The 25,859-nt window shown below is 42.1% G+C and overlaps 1 long non-coding RNA gene across 1 annotated transcript in view; it reads right to left on the reverse strand.

Annotated features, from left to right (window-relative positions):
• Positions 1-279: 279 nt before the first annotated feature.
• The window catches only part of LOC136577530 (uncharacterized), a 31,765-nt gene continuing 6,185 nt past the window's right edge, over positions 280-25,859 (reverse strand). Inside the window, exon 3 of the long non-coding RNA XR_010786503.1 lies at positions 280-624. This is a non-coding gene — a long non-coding RNA (uncharacterized lncRNA). The remainder of the gene's footprint in view (positions 625-25,859) is intronic.

Below are 25,859 nucleotides of genomic sequence, written 5' to 3' on the forward strand. Positions count from 1 at the left end.
CTCTTGCTGGGAACAATCACATTTTGTGAATCCACCTAACAGTTACCTTGTCAATCCTATATTTTGTCATATTTTTAATAAGTATGGTATGAGCTACTTTGTCATATGCTTTACTAAAGTCAAGATATACTATATCCACCACATTTCCCTGATCAACCCAGTCGGTGATTCTGTCATAGAAGGAAATTAGATTTGTCTGGCATGACTTGTTTGTTACAAACCCATGCTGGCTCTGGTAAATTACTCCATTTTTATCCAAGCATACTTGCATACATGTTGTTTAATAATTTGTTCAAAGATCTTTCCTGGTATAGAAGTCAGGCTCACAGGCCTGTAGTTTCCTGGATCCACTTTCTTCCGTTTTTTGAAGATAGGGACATTTGTGCTTTTCTAATCTTCTGGGACTTCTGTTCTCCAGGAATTTTCAAAGATTATGGCGAGTGGTTCAGCAATTACCTCCACTGCTTCCTTTAGTATCCTAGGATGTAATTCATCTGGACCTTGAGACTTAAATTCATTTAACTTAGCTAAGTGTTCCCTCACCATCTCTCTGCTTATAGTTAGCCTGCATTATTTTACTGTCCCAAAAGCACAGGGAAGATCAGTTGATGTTACATCCACTATCTGAGAGAAAACAGATACAAAAAAAGGAATTTAAAAGTTCATCCTTCTCCACATCATTCTTAACAAATTCACCATTATCATCCTGTAAACATCCAGTAGCATCTTTGACTTTGCAAAACGTAGGATATGCGTGCACCATATGTCCATGGTGCATGTCAATATTCACCAGTGGGAAGTCCCCTTGTCACTGAACACTGTAACAGCACTGTAAAGAAATCCCTTCCACAGCTGTCACAGCTATGACAGCTGCGGCAGAGGATTGGGTGTTCTCCCATTGCTTTCAATTGGACCGGCGCTTCTGCAGTCCCATTGAAAGCAATGGGCTGCCGGCAAGCCTTGCAGGTACTTTCGGGGAAGGGCTTTAAATATAAGCACTTCCCTGAAAATGATCCATAGAATGTGTTGAAAGGGCTGTATCTGATTGGCTAAGTGTTCAGCCAATCACATGCAGCACACAGCCATTCATTGAATGACAGCTGAGTGCTGCCTGTGATTGGTCACCGCACTCAGCCAATCATAGGCAGCACTTGGCCATTCATTGAATTCAATGGAAAAAGTGAAGTGAGTGAATAGTTTCTAAATGCACTAAACTACATATATCTCTCTCTCTCTGAACAGTCTGCATGGAGCTCTGTTGGGGCTTGAAATAAACAACACATTATGGCTCTAGCACACTAGCATAATTTCTTCTCCTGTTTTTGTTACACAATCTTTGTATGTTAATAAACTGCACCAAAAAGACCAGATTTTTGCGGTTTGCAGACGTTTTACAAGAAATCATTTTTGTTCAGCTTCTCGCTAGATTGCTTGCAGCCACTGAACGATTAACGATTTGTTTACTTATCGTTCACATTGGGCAGGCATAAAAATCAAATAACAATCTGCCTGTGTAAACAGGCGGGCCATTTACATACAACTGTTTACTGTGAATGGAGGTGGGCAGCCAGAACAAAGTCCAGCACACTCCTCCTCTATTCACTAAGTGATAATTGTCCCTGTGTGAAAGCAATGAGATGACTGCCAGGCTCTTCTGCTCCTGACAATCAGCCCGTGTAAGAAGACCCTTATTCGACACCGAGTCTTTACTTTTGAAAATTAGCATTGTTCTGATTTCACCTATTTTTAGACTCATTAATGAGCCTGTTTGTTTTTGGCTGAAATAAGTTGCCCAAAAGAAAATACAGGTTCCACGTTCTAAACAGATGTTATCTAGTTTGACACCATACTTCTGCACAGCGGCACAATTTGCCAAATTTATAACAACCATGTATCAAAGTAGTAAATTTACTCACTTGTCTGGGATAATCAGTATAGTTTTCTACTTTACATTTTTTCAATCAAGCAACAGTTTGAAAGGGAGTAAATATCCAGTGAAGCTTATTATAACATAGTATGATAGTAATTGGACAGTAAACTTTAATATCAGCCATTTAGTCAGCAAAACCAATGACTTCTGGTTAAAATGATTCATGATATATTCATGCTGATTCAACATCCACTTCACTAATCTACTGTGCAAGTTACAGATAAGGAAATCTTTCATTTCTCTTTTTTTTGCTATTTTAGTCAGTTGAACCTTCACAGAATCCTCTGACCTATCCAACTGATTTTATGCAGAGACAAAACTACTGCTAGGAGAGCATCACACAGGAATCTACCTATCTGGAAAATATCAAAAACCAGAAAAATGAACAGAAACATTGCAGAGGGATCCAAATAGAAAAGAATAATGACATATAAGTAATATCGGTATCCCCTGAAGCTGTACAGCGGCATAGCACGCATATGAGCCTGTCCGCACAGAAACCGCCAGCCCGGGACAGAATATCCAAAGCCTCTGTAAATAAAGAAATCAGGAGAAAGGATAAAACAGGGACCACAGCATGCTTCAAAAGGGAGAATCAAGGCCAGGAGATGTAGTAGAAATAAACGTAGTCAGAATGCCACCTTCCTCAGGCCAGTTACAGCACCGCTACACTCACAGGGACCAAGTGACAAAACACAAACAAGCTTATGCACTAAAATACAACAATTGGTACATAAAAATAAGCAAAAAAAAAATAAAATAAACAAAAAAACAATGAATTTGTTAAAAGATTTGAAAACCTATTTGTATATAGAAATCCTATTGGCTTTTTTCTCAAGACAGTTATAAAAATCAGAGCGGTGGAGGGGAATTAAATCATCCACCACAAGCAGAGTAACAAGGCATCAAAGTCACAGCCCTCCCTTCACAATATAATAACAACTAAAAAAAATCATTAAAAACACAAAAACCAAGACAAAAAATGTGGCAAAACCCATTATTAACATCTGACAATTCCATAGATAAAATGTAAATGTTTGGTATATAAAATCTTTAAGTATATAAAAGCAACAATACAAATGAAGAATTGTTCAAAGAATATTAATTAACTCCTTAACGCCACAGGGTATAAGCTTACGTCCTGGCAGGGTGGTAGTTGAAGTAACAGGACATAAAAGTACGTCCTGTGGATGGCATGGGGTCAGAAGTGAGCCTGCGCCATCCCACAGAGGGAGCCAGCTGTGACTGACAGACGGCCTCCCTCTGCAATAGTAGGGATCGGTGAGCACACAGATCCCTGCTGTTAACCCCTTTCATGCTGTGATCAATGTAGATTGTAGCATGTAAAGGCTTCACAAAGGTAGTGTGCTCCATTTGTAATGGCATCGGCCCTCCGCTATGTAATAGTGGAGGGCATATGGATTGCCATGGCAATTGGGCGCCAGACACTGGTGGTCTGGCTTGCCATAGCCTGTGATTGATATTGTGAGTGATAATGCATTGTAGTAGAGAAGTAATGCAGTGCATTATCATAGCAATCAGAGCTTTTCTGGTTTAAGTCCCCTACAAGGACAAAAAATATGGGGGAAAAAATTAAATAGTGGAAAAAAATGTAAAAATAACAAAACATATTTGGTATTATCATATCTGTAAGGAGCTGTACAATAAATTGAACACAAAACTTATCCTGCCTGGCATTTTGCCTCCCCAAAAACGCACTTAAAGTGATCAAAAAAACCCATATGTACCCTAAAATGGTGTCCATAAAAACTACAGCTCGTCACATAAAAAGCAAGCCCTCACAGAGCTCCATCCATGGAAAAAAAACAAAACGTTATAGGACTTTGTATGCAACAATTAGAGATGAGCGAACGTACTCGTTTAGGGCGATTTCGCAATCGAGCATCGCTTTTTTCGAGTAACTGACTACTTGGGCGAAAAGATTCGGGGGTGCCGGGGGGCGGCGTGGTGGAGTGGGGGGTAGCAGTGGGGAACAGGGGGGAGCTCTCTCTCTCTCCCCCCCACTCCCCTCTGCAACCCCCCGCTCACCCCCAGCGCCCCCGAATCTTTTCGCCCGAGTAGTCAGTTACTTGAAAATAGCGATGCTCAATTGCGAAATCGCCCTTAATGAGTACGTTCGCTCATCTCTAGTAACAATGTAAAAAAAAAAATTTTTAAATAAGAGTTTTTATTGTACAAAAGTGGAAAAAAAAATTTTTATACCGTCATAATCATACCTACCCACAGAAAAAAATGTATCGTGTCTAGAGATGAGCGAACGTGCTTGGCCCCGCCCCTTCTTCGCCCGAATACCGCGATTTTCGAGTACTTCACTACTCGGGTGAAAAGTACTCGGGTGCGCCGGGGGGCGGGGAGAGGCGTCGCGGCGTGGGGGTAGCAGCGGGGAACAGGGGGGAGCCCTCTCCCTCTCCCTCTCCCCCCCACTCCCCGCTGCAACCCCCCGCGCCGCCACGGCGACCCCCGAATTTTTTCGCCCGAGTACTGAAGAACTCGAAAATCGCGGTATTCGGGCGAAAAAGGGGCGTGGCCGAGCACGTTCGCTCATCTCTAATCGTGTCATGATTAATGCTATAAAAAATTGATGTTTTTTCTTCCATCCCTCTAAACCAATTAATAAAAGTTTTATAACACATTATATGTACCCAAAAAATGGTACCAAAAAAAACTACAGCTCATGAACTTCTCCTTGAACGCATTCTTAAAGAGATTTGCATAGCTTGGTGTGAGCTGTGCCCATGGCGGTACCGTACGTGTGTAAATAAAACTGTTTTTCATAAATCATTTGGGTTTTAAGGCTGTGGAACATTATTTAGAGGGAGACTTGTTAGTGCCCATTCAGCAAAAGACCTTCATTCTAAATGCAGTCCAGTTTATTTTAGAAAATAATTATTTTATTTCAGAAAAAACGTTTTATTTACAGACGTACGGTACCGCCATGGGCACAAAGCTTGCACCGAGCTATGCAAATCTCTTTATAACTGTAACTGTATTTTCGATGTATATTAGGAGTTAGTATGGAATGAATTATTCTATTATATGAACTTTAATAGCTTTTAGTATAAACAATGACGTGTTATATATATATGAATAAATGTTTTTTATCTTATATATCTAATTATAGAAAATGAGGGTATTTATATTTTATTTATACACTTACTAACAGCTGCATAACAAACTTATTGTTGGTATTGTAAACCCTTTTTCTCAATGCTCAATCACTTAGGATTGTTACTAAAGTTTTTCGCATTGTGTCACATGACCCTGAATGGGGAGGAGGGACGTCTTTGCGCCTCCCTCCACCATGACTTTACGTCATGTCACTGAATGGAACACATTTTTGCAGCATGTCATGTGAGACGCCCTTAATCTGCCACTGCACATTCCACAATTCTCTAGGCATAGTTTGATGCAGAATTGCTGGTAGAATTAAACAATTTTCATTCCACATCAAAATCTGCATGGAGCCTTGTAGATTGTTGTGCAGAATTTACCATTGCTTGTGGTGTGGAATGCAAAAAAAATTCCACCTGTGTGAAAGCTCCCTAAAGGAAGAACTTCCTGATGAATCCTCTTCTGGCTTTGACTCAAAAAACTGCATCCAAAACTGCATGTATGAGTTCAACCCTAAGGAATCTTTCACACAAGATGGAATGTTCTGCAATAGAGTTGTGGAATATGCCCTCCTGCGGAATATTCAGTCCCGAAATCTGCACTGCTAATCTGCGGATTTTGTTGCAAAATTCAGCAATGGCGTAGTCCGCAATACTGAATGCTTTCACACACACCAGAATATTCCGCAAGGCACTGTGTAAAATTTCATTATCGAAACCCACATATCTAAGTACTGATTTTGACATGGAATTGTTGATAAAATTAAACTTTTTGCAAATCCACATCCAATTCTGCATGTTAGGGTAGTTTCACGCAAACTACAATATCCCACAAGACACTGTAGAATATTCCATTGTGTAGAAAAATATGCATTAGAATCCGCTTGTCAAAGGAATCCCAAGGCCTCCCTCACACAGGGCATTTTATACAGCGTTTAGTGCTGCCTTTTCAGCCCAGCGCTAAACGCCGTACAACACTCCCATTCATTTCAATGGGGCTGCTCACACAGGGCTGAAAACGCAGCGCCTTCCAACGCTGTGCTTTGACAGCGATGCAAGTTCTATTTTGAGGCGTTTTCAGCCCTGCATCACCCATTAAAATGAATGGGCAGCAGTTTTAGCACTGCTGAAAATGCGGCAACACTTGGTGCCACGTTTTTGGCAGCGTTAACCGCTCGCCAATTTTTGGGGTGAGGGCTTGCAATAGAAGCCCTACCCCGAAAATCAGTCCCAGCTAGGTAGAGAAAAAAAAAGCAATACTCACCTAGCCGCTGCAGTCCGGGTCGCGGCCGCTGGTCTCTGCAGCTCATCCGGGCTTCCTCTGCACTCACAAGTCTATTGCCGTAGGCCAGGTTTGAGAACCCCGCCTCCAGCAATAGAGTGCTGTGATTGGTTATCGGCGCGCTCGATGTCCAATCACAGCCCTTCATTGACTGTCTCAGCCAATCAGCGCCGGCAAGCTCTGATTGGCTGAGACAGTCAATGAAGGGCTGTGATTGGGCATCGAGCCAGCACCGACAACCAATCACAGCACTCTATTGCTGGAGGCGGGGTTCTCAAACCTGGCCTACGCCAATAGACTTGTGAGTGCAGAGGAAGCCCGGATCAGCGGCAGAGACCAGTGGCCGCGACCCGGACTGTAGCGGCTAGGTGAGTATTGCTTTTTTTTTTTTCTTTTCAGCATCCTTGGCTGCGTTTTCAGCCGAGCTGAAAACGCAGCCAAAACCCTGGCATAAAGTATGCCAGCGCTGCTGAAACGGGGCGGAATCAGCAGTAAACGCAGCGTTGAAAAACGCTGCGTTTATGCAAACGCCCTGTGTGAGGGAGGCCTAAGGGTAGGCTAAAGTTTAAAAAAGCAACTGTAGCACTGCTAGGATAGATCTTGTGACATAACCAGAATATATTTATCCAAATCAGTGAAAATGTGTGTCACTGATGAGAAGATAGAGGCTTGTTGTACATATCTGGCCTCTGTAATATCCTCAACATCAGCCACCCCTGGAGAAGCTGGAAATCTTCCCTTGTGATTATTTAGTTCAAAGTTTTATAATGAAAAACATTCTGGTGGAAATTAAAGCCACTTAGATAAATTATATTACGTTTTGGAGAAGCAAACATGATTTGCAAAACATTTCAACTGGAAGTCAATTGTATGTATTGAAGCTCTGCCAAGTAAATAATTAGTGCTTTTTGTGCTTCGTTATATTTATTCTTCAAGTATTTATTCTTTATTTGTTTATTACGCTCATTGAAGGGCTCATAATTTGTGTTACTGTCTAGAAGATTTGGTGGAAGGTAACCTTTTTAAGTTTATATAGGAGTGAACTCCGATAAAGACAGTGCAGGAAGGATGGAGGGTCTAACTCGAACGATTGAAAGGCAATAGCTCACCCTTGATCAACTTTTGCAAAGAGAACATTCACCAACTGCTTCTATTTGCCTTATCAGGGAAGGAGATCCTGCAAAATTATGTATATTTATGTCATATGGATGGCATTGGCTCAGGAGCGGCATGCACAAGGTTAACAGAGGGGAAAAAATAAAAATTAGTAAAAGAAAAAAAATTTTTGCGCACCTCTCTCCTTTTTTTTCTTTAACCCCTTCATGACATGGCCTATTTTGGGCTTAAGGGCGCAACAATTTTTGGCGGATTTTCTTCTCCGTTTATCAAAAGTCATAACTTTTTTATTTTTCCGTGGACGCGGCCGTATAAGGGCTTGTTTTTTGTGTTGCGAACTGTAGTTTTTATCGGTGCCACTTTTGGGTACATAGACTATATTGTAAAACTTTTTTTTTTTTTTTTTTTAATGATAGCAGGGAGAGAAAACGCATCAATTCTGCCATAGATTTTTTTTATTTTTTTTTACAGCGTTAATCATGCAGCATAAATGAGACATTCCATTTTTTCTGCGGACCGGTACAGTTACAACGATACCAAAATTCTTACTTTTTTTTAGGTTTTCCCACTTTTCTGCAATAAAAACCCTTTTTTTTTGGAAATCTTTTTTCTATTCTAAATTGCTGCATTCAAAGTCCTGTAACTTTTTTATTTTTTGATGTACGGCGCTCTATGAGGGCTTATGTTTCGCGAGACGAGCTGTAGTTTTTACTGGTACCATTTTGGGGTACATACATCTTTTTTGATCACTTTTATTGCGTTTTTAGTGAGGCAAAATTAGCATTTTGTCTCAGTTTTTTTAGCATTTTTTTCCGTGCACAGTCAAAAGCATGTGCAACTTATTGTACGCGTCGTTACGGACGCAACAATACCAAATATGTGGGGGTTTATTTTTTTTTACCTTTTTTTATGCTAATCTGAGAAAAAGCATTAAAAAATGGGTTTTTTTTTACTCTTTTTTTACATTTTTTTAAATTCATTTTTCATCTTTGTTTTTTTACACTGTTTGTGTCCCTCTGAGGGACTTTAACCACTGCCCTGATGATCGCTGTCATAAGGCATGGCAGGGCTACTGCTCTGCCATGCCTTATCGCTTATACAGCGATCATAGGCATAGGCAATACAGGACGCCTGTTGCCATGGTGACAGGCCAGGCTCTCGCGATGATATCGCGAGTTCCGGCCGGAGACACAGAGGGAGTCCGCTCCCTCTGTGAACTCTTTCCCTGTTGCGATCTACTTAGATTGTGGCAGGGAAGGGGTTAACAGCGGGACGCCGGCTGTGACTGACGGCTGGCTCCCGCTGCGGGATAGCGCAGGATCATATGGTGTCATTCATGTTGGCCTCATGCTTTTTATTTAGTTACCCTCTGGTCCCAGAGACTCGCTGTTTGCCCTTTGCAGCTTTTTCCCCCAGATTGACCATTGGTATTTGGAGGTACTATATGCTGCTTTCTGATTGTTCAGCAGTGCTAGCCAATCAGAACAGTGCATATTATCTTAAACTACTGGAACACCACCAGTTCACAGTGTGCATAGGTGTCCTGGGAAGTAGTGTAGCCATCTTAAAGGAACAAAGAGGAGCCTGGGAATTAGAAAATCAGCTCTTTGGAGACATATTTTAAATATATGAGAGTACGACTTCTAGGGGATTTAACTGCCCAATCTTTTGCTGACAAGCTTCTTCAAATCACTTGCCCAGTTGTCAACTGGATACATTTCTTTCCCAAATGATTTTTGTGACATGATGACATTGGTTACAGAACTTACAAATGAGAAATATAAAATATAACTTTTATTAGTTAGATAAAAAGAAAAAGAAAATATTGTGCGATATAAAATGATAGAATAGATCTATGCTGATATAATGATAAGACTAGGAGGTCTCATATGTATACTGATTGCTTTCTTAAAGTCCAGATATTCCCTTTAAGAAAGAAATCTTATATGACCCATTGGGAACTCTATGTGATACATAAACTCTCTCTCCCTTCTAAGTTGGTGGGAATTGGTTTAAATCAATTCTCCTATTATCCAGTGTATCAGATAATATAGTCGAAGGGGAGATGTGTGGATGTTGACAGGGATTACTAAGTGCCCCAATCACAGATGGAAGTGTCAACTGGGATCCTATATCCCCAAATTCAATGGAGTATGTATTCACTTTGAGATATATAGAATCCTAGGGTCATATATCAGGCTGGAACAAATGAATAAGTCACCACAATAGATGATTTGTAAATCCTGGGTTCCTATTTTATGGTAACCCACATATACCTACAATCATCAAGGGATGGATACACATCCCAAAGTCCAATGGTGCATATTCAAAAGGATGGCTTATGAATTTATAGAGCGATGCGCGGTATGCCCTAGATGACAGGAATAGCCAAAAGGCAAAGTTCTGGCCATCCAAAGTCTATGTAACAAAGATCAAAGATTTTTTCTTTGATTCATATAGAGAACTCCTTTCAGAGGAAAAATATATACTGATCTGAGATATAACTACAGATCTTTGGATGGCCAGAACTTTGCCTTTTGGCTATTCCTGTCATCTAGGGCTGCAGCACTGATGATCGCTACCATAAGGCATGGCAGGACTTCTCTTCTGCCATGCCTTATCGCTGATTACAGCAATCTTAGGCAATGGCAATACAGGACGCCGGTATCTGGCATCCTGTTGCCAGAGCAACCAACCAGGCTCTCTGCGATAACATCACGAGAGACGGCTAAAGTCACAGAGGAAGTGCGCTCCCTCTGTGAACCCCTTCCCTGCCGCAATCTACTTAGATCGCGGCAGGGAAGGGGTTAACAGCGGGGTCGCACCTCTAATGCATCCCTGCTGTCGCAGCGGGAGGCCGGCTACTAATAACAGCCAGCTCCAGCTGCGGGATAGCACAAGATCTGCTATGACCTCGCTCTCTCCCTGTGACGTAAGGGTACGTCATTTTGCGGGCAGCACCCCGCTCCCATGACGTACCCTTACGTCATGGGGAAGGAAGGGGTTAAGTATCTCACTTTATGCTTGAGTTCATTTCAGGGTCTAATGAGATCATGGAAGATTCTTGAATATTTGCCCCAGTAACAGTTGGCTTGACAACAGTGTTGGATTGGCCAGTGTGAAAATGGCGGGAAGAAAAGGAGAGGAACAGCTGGCCAGCAGCAAAGTCTGATTGGACAGTGGGAAAACGTCAGGAAAGAGTAGAGCTACAAGATGTTTGGAGTACAATGATTCATCAGCAGTTGAAGAATTCAAGTCAAAGCTCCCCCACCCTCAGTCCCCTTTTGATTTATGCTGTCGCGGTACTCAATTAAGTAGGACATTGCTAGCTAATGTGTGTGGATTTGGTGTCTAAATGTTTTGGTTGGTATGTGGAGTCAAGCCTGGAAGACTAAGTCCTCATTTAGGTGATTACATGGTTACTTGAGTCTGTAAGACAACTTTTGGTTTGAGTTATTACATGGTGATTGATATTTGGTTTATGGTGAATGGTGTTGGGAGAAAAACTCCTCTTTGGGAACCCTTTGATAAAATATCATGGCCATTATTCCCCAAAACTGGTGTCTTATTTCAATCAAGATTAATTTAATTATATGACAATAATGCATGAGATCCCATGAAAAAATACTAAATAGATAAAAAAACTAAATATTACAGTCTGTGTTAAAAATAAATGATTTTAAAAAAATGGTGGATGTTTTTCTTTACCTCTTTAAATGGGCAAAAGAAAAAAATGAGTGTTTCCAAGTAAGAAATAGCATTAGAAAATATTTATATAGATGTATACAAGAGCAGCACCAGCTATACAAGCTGATATTACTATATTTTTCATATATCATATTCTTGGGGTCGTTAGAAATATTAATGTCAACAATATATTTTCCCAGGGAGTAAACATTACTAGGAAAAGGAACATTCACCAGAAAAACACTAGTTGCCCAGTAAGAAAATATTACAAATGGCTAACCCCCTGGCATTAGATGGCAGCTGTAGAGTATCATAGCCGAAAACAGTCACAGCTGATCCCCAGATAATCTACATAATCAGCTTACAGAACAACAATGTAGCTGATCTAGAAAAAGAGTGTTACTAAGGAGGATGGTGTTATCTACAAACTAGCTCAGGGTCATTTTTTAATTGATTAATAGTGACTTAGTTACATAATTATAATAAATAGCACATGACTCCTGTATTAAAGCACCCTAGCCACTAAATAGCATGCAATGTACAGAGTGAGAACTCCTACACACTTATGGGAAATCTGCTGTTCAGCCCTCAGTAATTATTGTACTTTATAATTTGCAAGATCATTTTTTAATTTCTCCTTTTTTCTATTTTATTATTTTCCATTTTAATAATCACTGGCATCGAGCATGACACTATTCCTAGGTTGCCGTACTTCCACTGAAAGCTACCCCTGTATCCACCTGACCCCACACCCTAATAAGTCTCCACCAGTGGCAGTAAATTCATATTGGAATGCTGCAAGCTGGATGTTGGATGTATCTGGCTGGCTTGCTCTATGATAGTGCTAGTCAGATCAATTATCTGTGGGTGCTAAAATGAGTAGTGCCATTGGGTGCCCAACCAATGCATAGAGGTAATATGTAAAGGCCCATTTAGACACAACGATTATCGCTCAAAATTCACTCAAAGGCCGTCTTTTGAGCGATAATCGTTGTGTGGAACTGCACTGACATGCTGAAAGACGACAATGAGCCTTATCAGGGATTCACAGCGGGATACAGCTGATACTATTGTTTCAGCTGTATCCCGCTCCCTGATCACAGGCTGGGTTTGAAGAACAGAGCGGTCCAGCTCTGTTCTCCATACTTGGCACAGAGCGCTCGTCTGTATAACAGCCGGGCTCTCCATGCAGAAAACAGCTGGATGCAGAGGGCAAGTGGGGACACACCGCTTGTCTTCTACATCCTCCGCTCCGAGCGCTCGGCTGTATAATAGCCTGGCGCTCGGATAGGGGAACAGCTGGATTCAGAAGACAAGCGGCGACACCCCACTTGTCTTCTGCATCTTCCGCTGGCAGCGCAGGGTAATCGCTCATCTTGCGCTGTGAATGACACAATGATTATCGCTCAGAAGTCTAAATGGGCCTTAACTGCGACCAGGAACCCAAGCAGCCGTTATTTGTAAAAATTTGTTGATTTTTCTCCCGATTAATTATGTAGCTATTCTCCCAGTATATATAAGTCGGCTAGTGTTACCTTAGTTATTTCTTTCCATCTTAAACTCCAGGCCTCTTTCACGTCAGATGGTCATGTGATCTCAATTCTGAACAGCTCAGATTTACTTGTTATTTGTTCCGTTTCTAGTCAATTTCTCAGTCTGTGTGATGCTATTACATGGACCCGAACACAGACACTTCTATCACAATGACTGATGATGATCACACAACCTCTGGGTCATATTTCATTTTAATTTGCTTCCATTGTGTCTGGTTTCTGATTTTTTTTAATGGAAAAAAAACACTGACCTGCAGGAATTTTTTTCTATTATAAAACCCCCAGTAAACTAGATAGAATGGACCTTTTTATTTATTTATTTTTTTGCATAGTATTCTAAGGTGGACGCACACAAACAGAAATTATTCCATTTGTATTTTTGTTTATGGGGGCGATTTAACTTTGCATGTGCAACTGTAAAATAGAGTTGCATTTCAAACAAAGTAAAAGAGGGATCTATTTAAAACTGATCAGAACAGAGGTCTAAAGGCTCATTTACATGCAAAGATAAGCTTTCAAACCACTGAACAATTGAAAGATTTAGCAATTTTTTAGCATAAAATGTTAATGGTCAGTAATTTCCATTAACACCTTATCATCTTCATTTGCATATAAATGGGCCTCCAGGAGCTGTTTGCAGAGCCCAGCATGTGATTAGTCACAGCCCAGCTGTGCGAGCAGCTGAATTGTTTTCATTGGGTCTGCTTGCGAATACAATGTTATGTGCTGGCTCCCCGCAGAGAACACAGCAAGCAATCTACTGGAGATAAATGCAAACTGCTTTATCTCCAATAGCTGCATGAGGGATTTTAACTTTACCTTAAAATCATCGTTCAAACGAAAGGTGAACAATGCCCGTGTTTACATGTAATGATTATCGCTCAAATTCGGTTGTTTGAACTCATTTTGAGTGATAATTGTTACATGTAAATAGGCCTTAACTGATGCAAACAGAAGCTATCTGTTCTCATTTCTGGCCTGGTTGCAGCAGTTAGACAGCCTTTTTTGTTTTAAAAAGAAAAATATGGATCCATTAATGAGGGATAAAAGAACGTTGGTGTGAACCCAGCTTTAGGGTATGTTCACACATCACATAGAATAGCTACGCCAAAGTCCACACCAAAATCGAAGCATGGAGTCTGGTGTTGGTTTGACCATTGAACTCACTTGCTGCATTGCAATGAATGAATTCCATTGTGAAAATTTGCGCCATTTCCGCAGGAAATAAAGCATGCTACAGATTTGAAAATCTGCAATATGACTCTCTTCCACTGTGATTTTTATCCTCTGCAAGTGGACTTATTTTCAACCAACAGACCTGACAGAATAACAGGGGTGCAGGTTGGGAGGCACCTGAGAAATAGTGACCATAAAATAAGAAATTACTGCTTGCCTTTCATTAGGGAATTGTATCAGGTAGCTACAAAATTACTAAACTTTAGGAAGTCAAAGTTTAATCAGCTCAGAGATGCCCTTAACCTTATTGACTAAGACAACATTCTCAAAAATAAGAGTACATACAATAAATGGAAAATAAAGAGGGTAAAGGGGGCAATAAAAACTAAAAGAAATCATTTAAACTCCTAAAACAAGAAGAAGCACTGAAAAACTATGAGGAAAAAAATTAAATTATGTGAAAAGCAGATAAAAGCAGCAAAGGTGGAGACAGAGACATTGCCAAAAAGAGTAAAACTAACCCTAAACTGCTCTTCAACTATACTAATAGTAAGAAAGATTAATCCTGAAAGTGTTGGCCCTTTAATAAATAATGTAGCAGAAATTGTAGAGTGCAATGAGGAGAAAGCAAATCTATTACATAGTTTTTTTCTCCAAAGTATTTACAGAGGGAAATGAAATGTCAGATGAGATGTACAGCAGTGTAAAGCATGATGAATGGTTATTCTATTTGCTTGGGATCTTGTTCTATGCAGGCCTATTATTTCCAACTTAGAATAGGTCATCATGTTTGTACACCATTCACAATAGCCTACATTCACTACTTGTGATCCCCAAGTTATGGGTGCATTTTAAATCTGTTAGCAATCAGGACAATCTGTTAGGCTGCTTTCACACGTCATGAAATTGCTGGCGACATTCTACAATGGAATCCTCCCAGCAATAAATATAGTAACATAGTATGTTAGGCTGAAAAAAGACATATGTCAATCTAGTTCAGCATATAATCCCCTCTCCAATGTTAATCAAGAGGAAGGCAAAATAACCCAATGAGGTAGAAGCCAATTTTATTATTTATGGCTCAGTCAGACAAGTGTTGTTTTTTGTGCACCTATGTGCGCAAAACAAAAAAACACTCCATGCATGTTAAAAATGCACATGACCGAAGCTCTGTGCCCATTGCTTTCAATGGGCATGCTGCTGCAGCTGGCCCCATTGAAAGCAATAGTATGCAGGCAAACCTGCAGTGATTTTTCGGGGAAGGGCTTGAAATTTCAATGCATGGCTGAGCGCTGAGCCAATCACAAGCAGAGCTCAGCCATTCATTGAATGACAGCTGAGCGCTGCCTGTGATTGGTCACAGTGCTCAGCCAATCACAGGCAGCGCTCAGCCATTCATTGAATTCAATGAATGGCTGAGCGCTGCCTGTGATTCGCTGAGTGCTCAGCCAATCAGACCAGCACTTACTGGAGGAAGGGATTTTTAAATCCCCGGCCAGCAGAAAGTGCTTCATAGCAGTGTCCTCTGCCGCAGGTAGGGTTGGATTCCACTGCTGTTTCTTGCATGCAGAATCCAATCAGCCATTTAGATTTAGAATCCTCAGTGTTTTTTTGAAAAACGCTGCAGATTCATTATGGAAATTTTCTGCACCTTGTGAAGGAGATTTCCAAAATTTCTTCCATATTGCTTGTACTGTAAATGCTGGGGAACCTAAGGGACCTTTCTAACAGGACAAACCTGTCCGCAGGATGGAGCGCAAATGCAGATTTTGTCAAGTAGTGTGGATTTTGTTGTGCTTTTAACTGCGCTATGCATTTTACAGAAGATCTTGCATAATTTCCTGCGTTTTATTCCACAGGCTTCAATTGCTGAATTACATCCACAAGATGTCCCTAACTCTTCAGCAGAAAGCTTTTCTGCTGTGGATTTTATTCTTGCGGTTTTGAAGTAAAGACGCACGGGTATGGAATTCAAACCCCACAGGGATAACATTATGGCGCAGAAATGGCCGCGCAGACAAATTCCATCCCGTTGAAGGGTGCTTTCACACGGGTGGAATTATTCTGCATTCCATATCCAGATTCCACGCCAAAGTCAACTGGTCCCCATGTGGATTTTGATATGGAATTGAAATGGTTTAAATCAGCCTGCAATTCTGCATTAAAATCCGCAATGAGACTTGTAGGTTTTGTTGCAGAATTTGTGGATTTGGGTACGGAATACAGAATAATTCCGCCCTGTGTGAAAGCACCCTTAAGCTTGGCTAGTAGAGCCTGCTCCAGTGTTATCCCCAGCCTCTCCCGGCCATGAATGTCCCAGCTAGGATCATTACATCAGCATTTCTGTGTTCAGGTGATTTAGTTAGCATCCCTCAGTACATCTGGACTACCTTAGTGGTACCTACTGTAGCGCTGGGTCATTGTCCCACATTAGACTCAGTTTGTCCGCCTGGCTAATATACCCCACGCGCTTTGTCTTCCTGTCGATAAGCACTAAATTGTAATTGCACACACGGTTGTGGATTTAATTAGCAGCCCGGTCATGACAGGTGTCTTCTACAATTGGACTTTTTAGCCAATCTATAATTGTGTTCACAAAGACAATTTAGAGCTTAGTGACACGGGGAAAAAAATAGAAAAAAATGAAAGAAAAAAAGCTAAAGGTCATCTCTCCAGAGACTCTGTAACTAAGCCGAGGGTGCGACCTGTTAGGCCACTGTTGCCATGTGTCATCCAGTAACCATGGCAACACTAGGCCCAACAGCAATTGTCAAATATTGATTCGCATTCAAGATCCATTTTCTGGCATTTGCTGCAGACAAACCCCAAAGTATATATACTGTATATGTTTAGCGGCATCTCTGAAAATGAGGGAAGTGAATAGAAAAGACAATGAAAGCTGTTCCATCATTTTTATGGTCTTTAAAGGATGCATTGAAGAGATTATTTTCACATGGCAGTACAATATCCACCAGTAATAATGTATGAACTGAAATATTTTTCCTCACCGATCCATTATTAATAACATTTGTACTTTACATTTATTATTTAGATGAACTTAAAATGGAACAAGAGTTTCCTCAATGTAAAGAAAGTGTCTTCATTAGTGTTATTAAGACTGTATCTTACTTGTATAGGAACAGATGGCTCTTCTGGCGATGCAGCGTATCTCAGAAGTTATTGAAAAGTCCTAGATTGTATGAATCAGATTCAACCATTTACCCCTGGATATTGGATCTGTCTACATGTTTTTAACATTCATTATATTAAAACTGGGCATTAATAATTTACACAAAATGTACAAAATTCTTGTTCCAAAGTGTAATGGGCCTCATTAATGTGGCAGTGCAACAAAGGGATGCAAATGGAGTGGAAAAAATGTCCTAATAATGTGCCAAACCAATAATCGTACATTTGACACTTTTTTTAGGCCTAGATTCATATATTCAGATATCTTGTGGCATGTGTAAGGCTTCCTTCACACACACCTAGACACACCCACACTGACCTAGACACACCCACAAACACACCTAGACGCACCCACACACAACTAGACACACCCACACATACCTAGACGCACCCACATACACCTAGACACACCCACATACACCTAGACACACACACACCACTAGATACACCCACACACAACTAGACACACCCACACACAACTAGACACACCCACACACAACTAGACGCACCCACATACACCTAAACACATACACACACCTAGACACACACACACAACTAGACACACCCACACAAACCTAGATACACCCACACCTACACAAATAGTAACATAGTATGTTATGATGAAAAACGATATATGTCCATTTAGTTCAGCCTATTGCCCCGCAATGTTGATGCAGAGGAAGGCAAACAACCCTAATGAAGTAGAAGCCAATTTTCCTAATGTAAGAGGAAAAAAATCCTTCTCGACTCCGATCAGAATAATCCCCAGATCACCAACCCTTCTGATGTAATCAGTGACTATAACATGTAATATTGCAATGCTCAAGAAAGGCGTCCAGGCCTCTCTTAAACTCTTATTAAGTTCACCATCAACATGTCCTCAGGCAGAGAGTTCCATAGTCTCACTGCTCTTACAGTAAAGAATCCCCTTCTGTGTCAGTCTAGAAACCTTCTTTCCTCTAGACGTAGAGGGCGCCCCCTTGTTACAGTCACAGTCCTGGGTATATACAGATCATGGGAGAGATCTCTGTGTTGTCCCCTGATATATTTATACATAGTTATTAGGTCGCCCCTCAGTCGTCTTTTTCTAAACTAAATAACCCCAATCTTGATAACCTCTCTGGGTATTGTAGTCTGACGATTTCATGTATTACTTCACCTGCCTTTGAACCCCCTTAAGCCCTGATATGTCCTTCTTGAGTATCAGTGCCCCAAACTGTACACAATATTCCATGTGTGGTCTGACCAGTGACTTGTAAAGAGGAAGAACAGTGTTCTCACGATGTGCCCCTAGACCTCTTGTGATGCACCCCATAATCCTAATTGCATTGGCAGCAGCTGCCTGACACTGGTTGCTCCAGTTAAGTTTATAGTTAACTAAAACCCCCAAGTCCTCTTCCTTTTAGTGTGCAATGGTGACATGTATTTCCCTGCCCATGTGCGTAACCTTAAAGTTGTTAGTGTTAAACCTCATTTGCCACTTTTCTGCCCAAGCTCCCAACTTATCACACATACATTTGTTTCAGCTTTTAAAACTGCCATGAATTTTAAGTGCTTTCATAGTGTTTTACAAGTTTTTTTGTAACATTTTAAACATGTTTTTATGGTGTTTTTCAAGTTCTCTAGTTACCGTATGTGAAAAATGTAATGCCCAGAACATGCTGTATTTTGAAAAAGGACACCATAAACCTCCACGCCCAAGAAAAAAAGCAATGTATGTAGACTTTAAAAATAATGTGCTATAGACTATAAATTACATCTGGTCGCTGTACTTTTTACTTAACCCTAGTTTGTTACCATGGGGTCTATTTGACCCCAGCCTTAAAGGGGTTGTCTCGCGAAATCAAGTGGGGTTATACACTTCTGTATGGCCATATTAATGCACTTTGTAATATACATCGTGCATTAATTATGAGCCATACAGAAGTTATTCACTTACCTGCTCCGTTGCTAGCGTCCTCGTCTCCATGGTTCCGTCTAAATTCGCTGGCGGCTTGCTTTTTTAGACGCGCTTGCGCAGTCCGGTCTTCTGCTCTCAGCACGAGCCTCTTCAGCCTGCTAGCCGCTACAGCTCTTCTGCGCATACGCAGACGAGCTGTCACTTCTCGGGAGCGCGCTGGAGCGGCCATTCTGTACCATCCTCTCTTAGAGGAAGGTGCAGAAACTTGAGCCGCCCAGCTGTCCCGAGAAGCCGCCCAGCCGCCCCGAGAAGCCGCCCAGCTGTCCCGAGAAGCCGCCTAGCTGTCCCGCCGTCCTGCCGTCCCGCAGTCCTGCCGCCCAGGTAAGTGATGGGCCGGGGGGCTGCCGCTGGGCCGGGGGGAGCTGCCGCTGGGCCAGGGGGGGGGCTGCCGCTGGGCCAGGGGGGGGGCTGCCGCTGGGCCGGGGGGGCCTTCGTCTGTTGTCAGGGGTCTAGCGCCGGTTACCTGCTGCCTGGCGGTGGGTGACTGTGTGCCGTGGTCGGCCGCGTTCAATCCAGGGGTCCGGTTGGCGGCTGCGGGGCGTCTGGTTGTCAGGGAGACACAGCTGGTAGCGTCTCGGGAGCGCGCACGTCGGGCTACAGCAAGCGTCGGGAAAAAAGCCGGTGGCCATCTTGGGAAAATTTTTATAAGTTGCTGAAATGCTGGAACTGTACGTACAAACCAGCTAGAAAAGTCATTTACAGGGGGGCTTAGTAATGTATGCTTAATTAGGGGGACTGGGCAAAAAAAATTCACTGCTTCCTCGAGACAACCCCTTTAATAATTGCAGTGCTACACTTTAAAGCTGGAACTACATGAGGGATAAAGAGGTTATCCAAGATAAAACTTCTTTGTAAAAACAACTACCCCATGTGAAAAAACAATGAAGAGTTTGTACTCTCCTTTCCTGGCTTACCACAAATCCCCACCGGCAACTCCAGGTCTCTTCACTGACGTAATCTATACAGGCTGCAGAACCAGTTTACAAAACGCCACAGGCTGCAGCAGCTTGTAAGCAATACCTCAGCATGGAGCCACCGGTGAGAGACTTCTGGGGAGCCAGGAGAAGTGAGTATAAACTATTATTTTTTTCACACTGGGGACCCGTTTTTACAAAGGCTTTTTCTCTTGGACAACTCCTGTAAAAGAAATACTGTTAAAGTTGCCAACAAAAAATTCCAGTAAGGGTGCCTGCACACGAACGGAATTTCCAGCGCGTTATTTTAGGCACATTATCTGCCCCAGACCGCAGCCAATGTACTCCTATGAGGATCCGCAGTTGTCCCCAGACGGACGGATTTGTATCGCGTTTTTTCACGCGCGTGAAAAAATCTGCGACCTGTTCTAATTTGGGTCGGATTCTGCGCGTGAAGCCTCCAATATAAGTGAATGGGTGCGTTTTTTCACGCAGTCATCCGCAGTGCAGCTGCGGATGGAGTCACTGGTTGCTATGACTACAGGAAGTAGGCATGGTAGGAGGCGTCCCAACACACAGCAGAGCTTCACAGGCAAATTTGTAGAGGGAGATAGGTAGTATTTCTTCCCAATGCAGGATGTAAGAACGCAAAATCTGTAGTAATGAATTCCTCTTGTGAATTTTTTTGCAGCGACTGAAATAAAGTCATGCTGGAGAAGCGCCTGAAAAAAGTTACATGGATCAACCATGCCCACAAAGACATCTGCTCACCGGGTGAAAGCATGTTGCCAGAATAATTTAACGGTGCTCGCACAAGCAAGAGGGACAAAACGGAGTCTGGGTGTTGGTTTTTAAGCTGTTTTCCAAGGAATGGGCAGTTCTCTAGGGGTTGGGTTTACAATAAGGGGTGTCTGCTGGTTTTCTGCGCGTTTTTTTCCGCAACACATCCGCGTATATCCGCGCGTGATTTTTCACGCATCCGCACCTATCCGCAAGCACATTTAGGTACCATACGCGCGTGAAAATCCGCTAGCGGAATCCGGAACGCTCGTGTGCAGGCGGCCTAAGACTGCGCAAAATGCTGTGTATTATTTCAGCTTAAATCTTTAAATTCTTGACATTTTTTGCATTTAGACGTATTTAAAACAAAAAATGTAGTCCAGGACTAATGCTAGAACAATGCAACCTGCTATTTCTATTAAGGAGCCTCCTCTTATCACTTGCTCAATATCTCTTCTGATATCGGAGAAGAAGCAGCAACTTCAGAAGCAGCTGCTCCCCTGATCAGAGATCCCTCCACATAGTCAGTAAGGCAGAGCGTGAAACAAGACTGGGCAGGTGGTACAGTTACTGACTTGGCCACAGAATAGACATAGCAGGTAGCGCTATTTAAACATCAGTCCTGGAATATCCGGGGGATAAGCATTTTTTTGAATTATGGGCTGAATGTAATTATAAACAATATTTTTTGCAGGCAAACCCCTTTAACAGATCCATGTTTGTATCATATGCCAGATTTCGGGTGGACGTGCTTTTTCAGGGTACATCTGCATGCAACATAATTTCAATAGCACAGATACACTTAAAGATCTGTATGTGTCACATGAAGATTTTGGTATGGATTTGCTGTGGATTTTATCCCCTCATTCGTAGAAGTGAAAAGTGCCATGAAAATCCACAGCATAAATTGACATGCTGCAAATTTAAGGCCGGTTTCACACAGGCAAAAAAATCATGTGATTTTCTCGTGATGCGACAGTGCTACAAATCGTATGTATGTGAGGCTCTTGCTTTCCAATGGATTCTTTCATATTAGCGATGTTTTGTAGGCTGCTACATTGAGAGAATACAAAATTGCAGCATGCTCTATACTGCTGAGATTTGCGATGTTTTGTAGCCCATGCTCCTCATGGAGCCTTCATTTCTGTTGCATTGCATGAAAATGCGATTTTCATGCGGTGTAATGCAACCTTTATAGTAGGAAGTTCTACTGTTAGTCCCTAAAATAAACCCTAGCTGCCTTAAAAAACAAACAAACAAACAAAAAAAAACAATACATCACCTATCAGGCACTGTCTGCTCCGGCACACTTCTTCTCTGAAGCTCTGGCACGCTTGTCTGTAGTTTTCAGCCAGCGCTTCCTGGTTTGGAGGTTTAAAATTCTCGCCTCCAGGAAGCGCTGCTCTGATTGGTTCTTGAGCGCTGCAGCTCAGCCAACCACTGTAGCGCTCAATGAACCAGTCGTAGCCATTCAATGCGATGGCTGTGATTGATTTATCAAGTGCTGCAGTGATTGGCTGAGCCGCGGCGCTCGAGAACCAATCAGAGCTAGCACTTCTTGAAGGCGGGGTTTTTGAACCTCTGTCCAGGAAGCATTGGCTGAAAACTACAAGCAAATGTGCCAGATTTGCAGAGAAGAGGTGCGCCGGACAGTGCCTGATAGGTGAAGGATTTTTTTTTTTTTAAAGGTAGTTGGGGTTTATTTTTGGGCTGCAGCTTAAATTTCAAGCCCCCCAAAAAAATCCTGGCAAAAGAGTGCTATATTGTCGTGCGACTATGTGGCAATGCAAAATCATGATATTGCTGTGAGAAAATGCAGCAATATTGCACAGAACACAGCTGCAAGATCACTCAATTTTCTTGTGGCGATATTGCTGTTGTCCATGTGAAAGATGCCTAAAGACCAATGTGGTTCCAATATACAAAAAGGCGTCCAAAAGAGAGCCTGGTAACTACAGGCCAGTAAGTCTCACTTCAATAGTTGAAAAAATATTCGAGGGGTTTCTGAGAGACGCCATCCTAGAATACCTCAAGGAAAACAACGGTATAACTCCTCATCAGCATGGGTTCATGAGGGGTCGATCATGTTAGACCAATCTGATCAGCTTCTATGATATAGTAAGTTCTAGGCTGGACCTGGGACAGTCTATTTGTCTCATATAACTGGACATCTCTAAAGCATTTGACACTGTGCCGCATAATAGGTTGATATATAAGATGAGACAGTTCGGACTGGGTGAAAACGGTTGTATCTGGGTAAAGAACTGGCTCAGAGATAGAAAGCAGAGGGTGGTAATACTCTGATTGGGCCACCATTGCTAGCAGAGTACCACAGGGCTCAGTGCTCAGGGCTCATTCTGTTCAATATATTTATAAATGACTTTATAGAGGGACTGCACAGTAAAATATCAATATTTGCAGATGATACAAAATTATACATGACAATGAATACAATGGAGGACAATATGCGACTACAGAAGGACCTAGATAAACTGGGGGCTTGGGTAGAAAAATGGCAAATGAAGTTCAATATTGATAAATGTAAGGTTATGCACATGGGCAGGAGAAACGGATATCACCAATATACACTTAATGGGGTACTGCTAGGGAAAAGTGAGATGGAAAAAGCCCTGGGGGCACTAGTGGACTGTAGACTTAACTGGAGCAATCAATGCCAGTCAGCTGCTACAAAAGCTAATAAAGTCTTGGAGTGCATTAAAAGAGGTATAGGGACGAAGGACGAGAACATTATTCTTTCACTATATTAGGCACTAGTCAGGCTCCGCATGGAATACTGTGTACTGTTCTGGACACCAGAGCTCAGGAAAGATGTTGCAGTGCTTGAGGGGGTTCAAAGACGAGCAACTAAATTGATAAACGGAATGAAGGGACTGGAATACCCAGAGAGGCTATCAAAATTGGGATTATTTATGCTGGAAAAAAGACGACTAAGGGGAGATCAAATAACTGTGTAAATACATGAGGGAACAATACAAGGATCTCTCCCATGACTTGTTTATACCTAGGACTGCGTTGGTAACGAGGGCATCCGCTCGTCTAGAAGAAAGCAGGTTTCATCACCAACACAGAAAAGAGTTCTTTACTGCAAGAGCAGCGAGACTGTGGAACTCTCTGCCTGAAGAGGTGGTGATAGCAAAATCCATAGCGGAGATTAAGAGGAGACTAGATGTCCTTCTAGAGCGCTATGATATTACAGGATACAGACATTAGGTGACCAGATAGTTTGTTTATCTCAAATGTTGATCCAGGGATTACTCAGGCTGCCATTACGGAGTTGGGAATGATTTTTTTTCTCCGAATGAGCTACATTGTCTAGTTGTTTGTTTTTTTACCTTTCTCTGGACCAACAAGGAAAGGTGGACAGTTGAAACACGCTGAACTAAATGGACATTGTCTTCATTCAGCCTAACATTCTATGTAAAACCCACACTAAGGACTCCCACACACTTGCTTTTTTTTCGCGAGTTGGCGTTTTTGCGTTTTTTGTGCAATGCAAATTTAACATTATAAACTCCCATTGACAATTGGAAAAAAAAAAACGCTGCGAATTTGCAGTGAAAAAAAAAAACACTAGTGGGTAAAAACCCTAAGGGGCGATTTACACTAGGGGTGTTTTCCTACAACATGTTGATGAGATTTTTAAAAAATCTCATTGACTATACTGTAAAATGCTGCAGATTTTCCACAATCAATCCTATTTCAGAAAATCCACAACATTTACGCTATGTGGGGACATGGATGTGTGACAGTTTTTTGAGCCCAACACAGGAGTGCTTACAGAATAGACCACAAGTATACTTTTCATTCTTTTTGGAGGCTCCTCTGGATTTGGCTAAAAACAACTGCATCAAAAATTGCATGTATGATTCCAGCTTAAAAATGAAGACTCAGCACCTGCTCACCAGTCAAATAGGACCCATTTATCTGCTGGTATGTTTTATTTAGTGCCTCTTTAGGCATGCACTAACTTAAGGGGTCTGTCATGATAGATTCCCTTTAAATTGCACTTATGACTACTTCACCCTGCATGGGTAACGGAACACTGGAGATTTATGATAAAGAAACCAATTAGGTTTAAATTCAATTTTCTACGGCAGTCTGGAAAATGAAAGCAGAGATTGTTTGATATTGGCATCTCCTCTTATTCCTTTTTGCAAGAATAAGTGTATTCGATGATCAGTCATAGCATTAAAAGCACCTGCCTAATATTGTGTAGGTCCCAATTGTGCAGGACAAGGAGCTGTGATCCATCAAGGCATGGACTCCACAAGACCTGTAAGGAGTCCTGTGGTATCTGGCACCAAGACGTTAGCGCAGATCCTTTAGGCCCCATGCCCACAACCGGGTCTGATACCGCCTGCGAAATCTCTCAGACCAGGCGCCCCCCCAAAGACCCCATACTCACCTCTCTGGATCCGCGGAGAGAGTCTCTGCCGGCGAGCCCACTCGCATGCGCAGTGCAGCGCATGACGTGCCGGCACTGAGCGGTGACGCGATTTCCCGTGATACTTCCGCTGTGCTCACAGCGGGAAGTATCATGGGACGGATGGCTTCCATTGGCTGCAATTGAAGCCACCCGCGCGATTTTCCACGATGAATAGGGCATGCTGCGATCCTTCCCTGCGAGATGAAAATTGCATTTGATTTCCACTAGTGGGCAGGGGAGATTCTGTTAACATAGCATGTCTATGGACGGCTATTGCTGCTGGATTTGCGGCAGGTGTCTGACCGCGAATCCCACAGCGATTATCCGTCCGTGGGCATTCGGCCTTCGGGACCTTTCACACAGGACAGAATATTCCGCCACAGTGTTGCGGATTATGCCATCCCTGTATTCCGCACCAAAATCCACACTACGAACTGCCGATTTTGATGTGGAATTGCTGGTGTAATTCTGCTATTTTCAATTGCGCATCAAAATCCATGTTAGCAGTACAGATTTTGGGGCTGAATATTCCGCAACACTGTTGTGAATTATTCCGTCCCATGCGAAAGGTCCCTTAATTGGATTGTAACACCTAGAATTTTTTTCACTAAATAAGACAGATAGTAAAGCATTTTATTTTTCATCCATTTTTCTATGTTTTTTGTAAGCCGCCACTACTGCACATGCTGCTCTG

Source organism: Eleutherodactylus coqui, chromosome 8, assembly GCF_035609145.1.
Source record: "Eleutherodactylus coqui strain aEleCoq1 chromosome 8, aEleCoq1.hap1, whole genome shotgun sequence".
Lineage (NCBI taxonomy): Eukaryota > Metazoa > Chordata > Amphibia > Anura > Eleutherodactylidae > Eleutherodactylus > Eleutherodactylus coqui.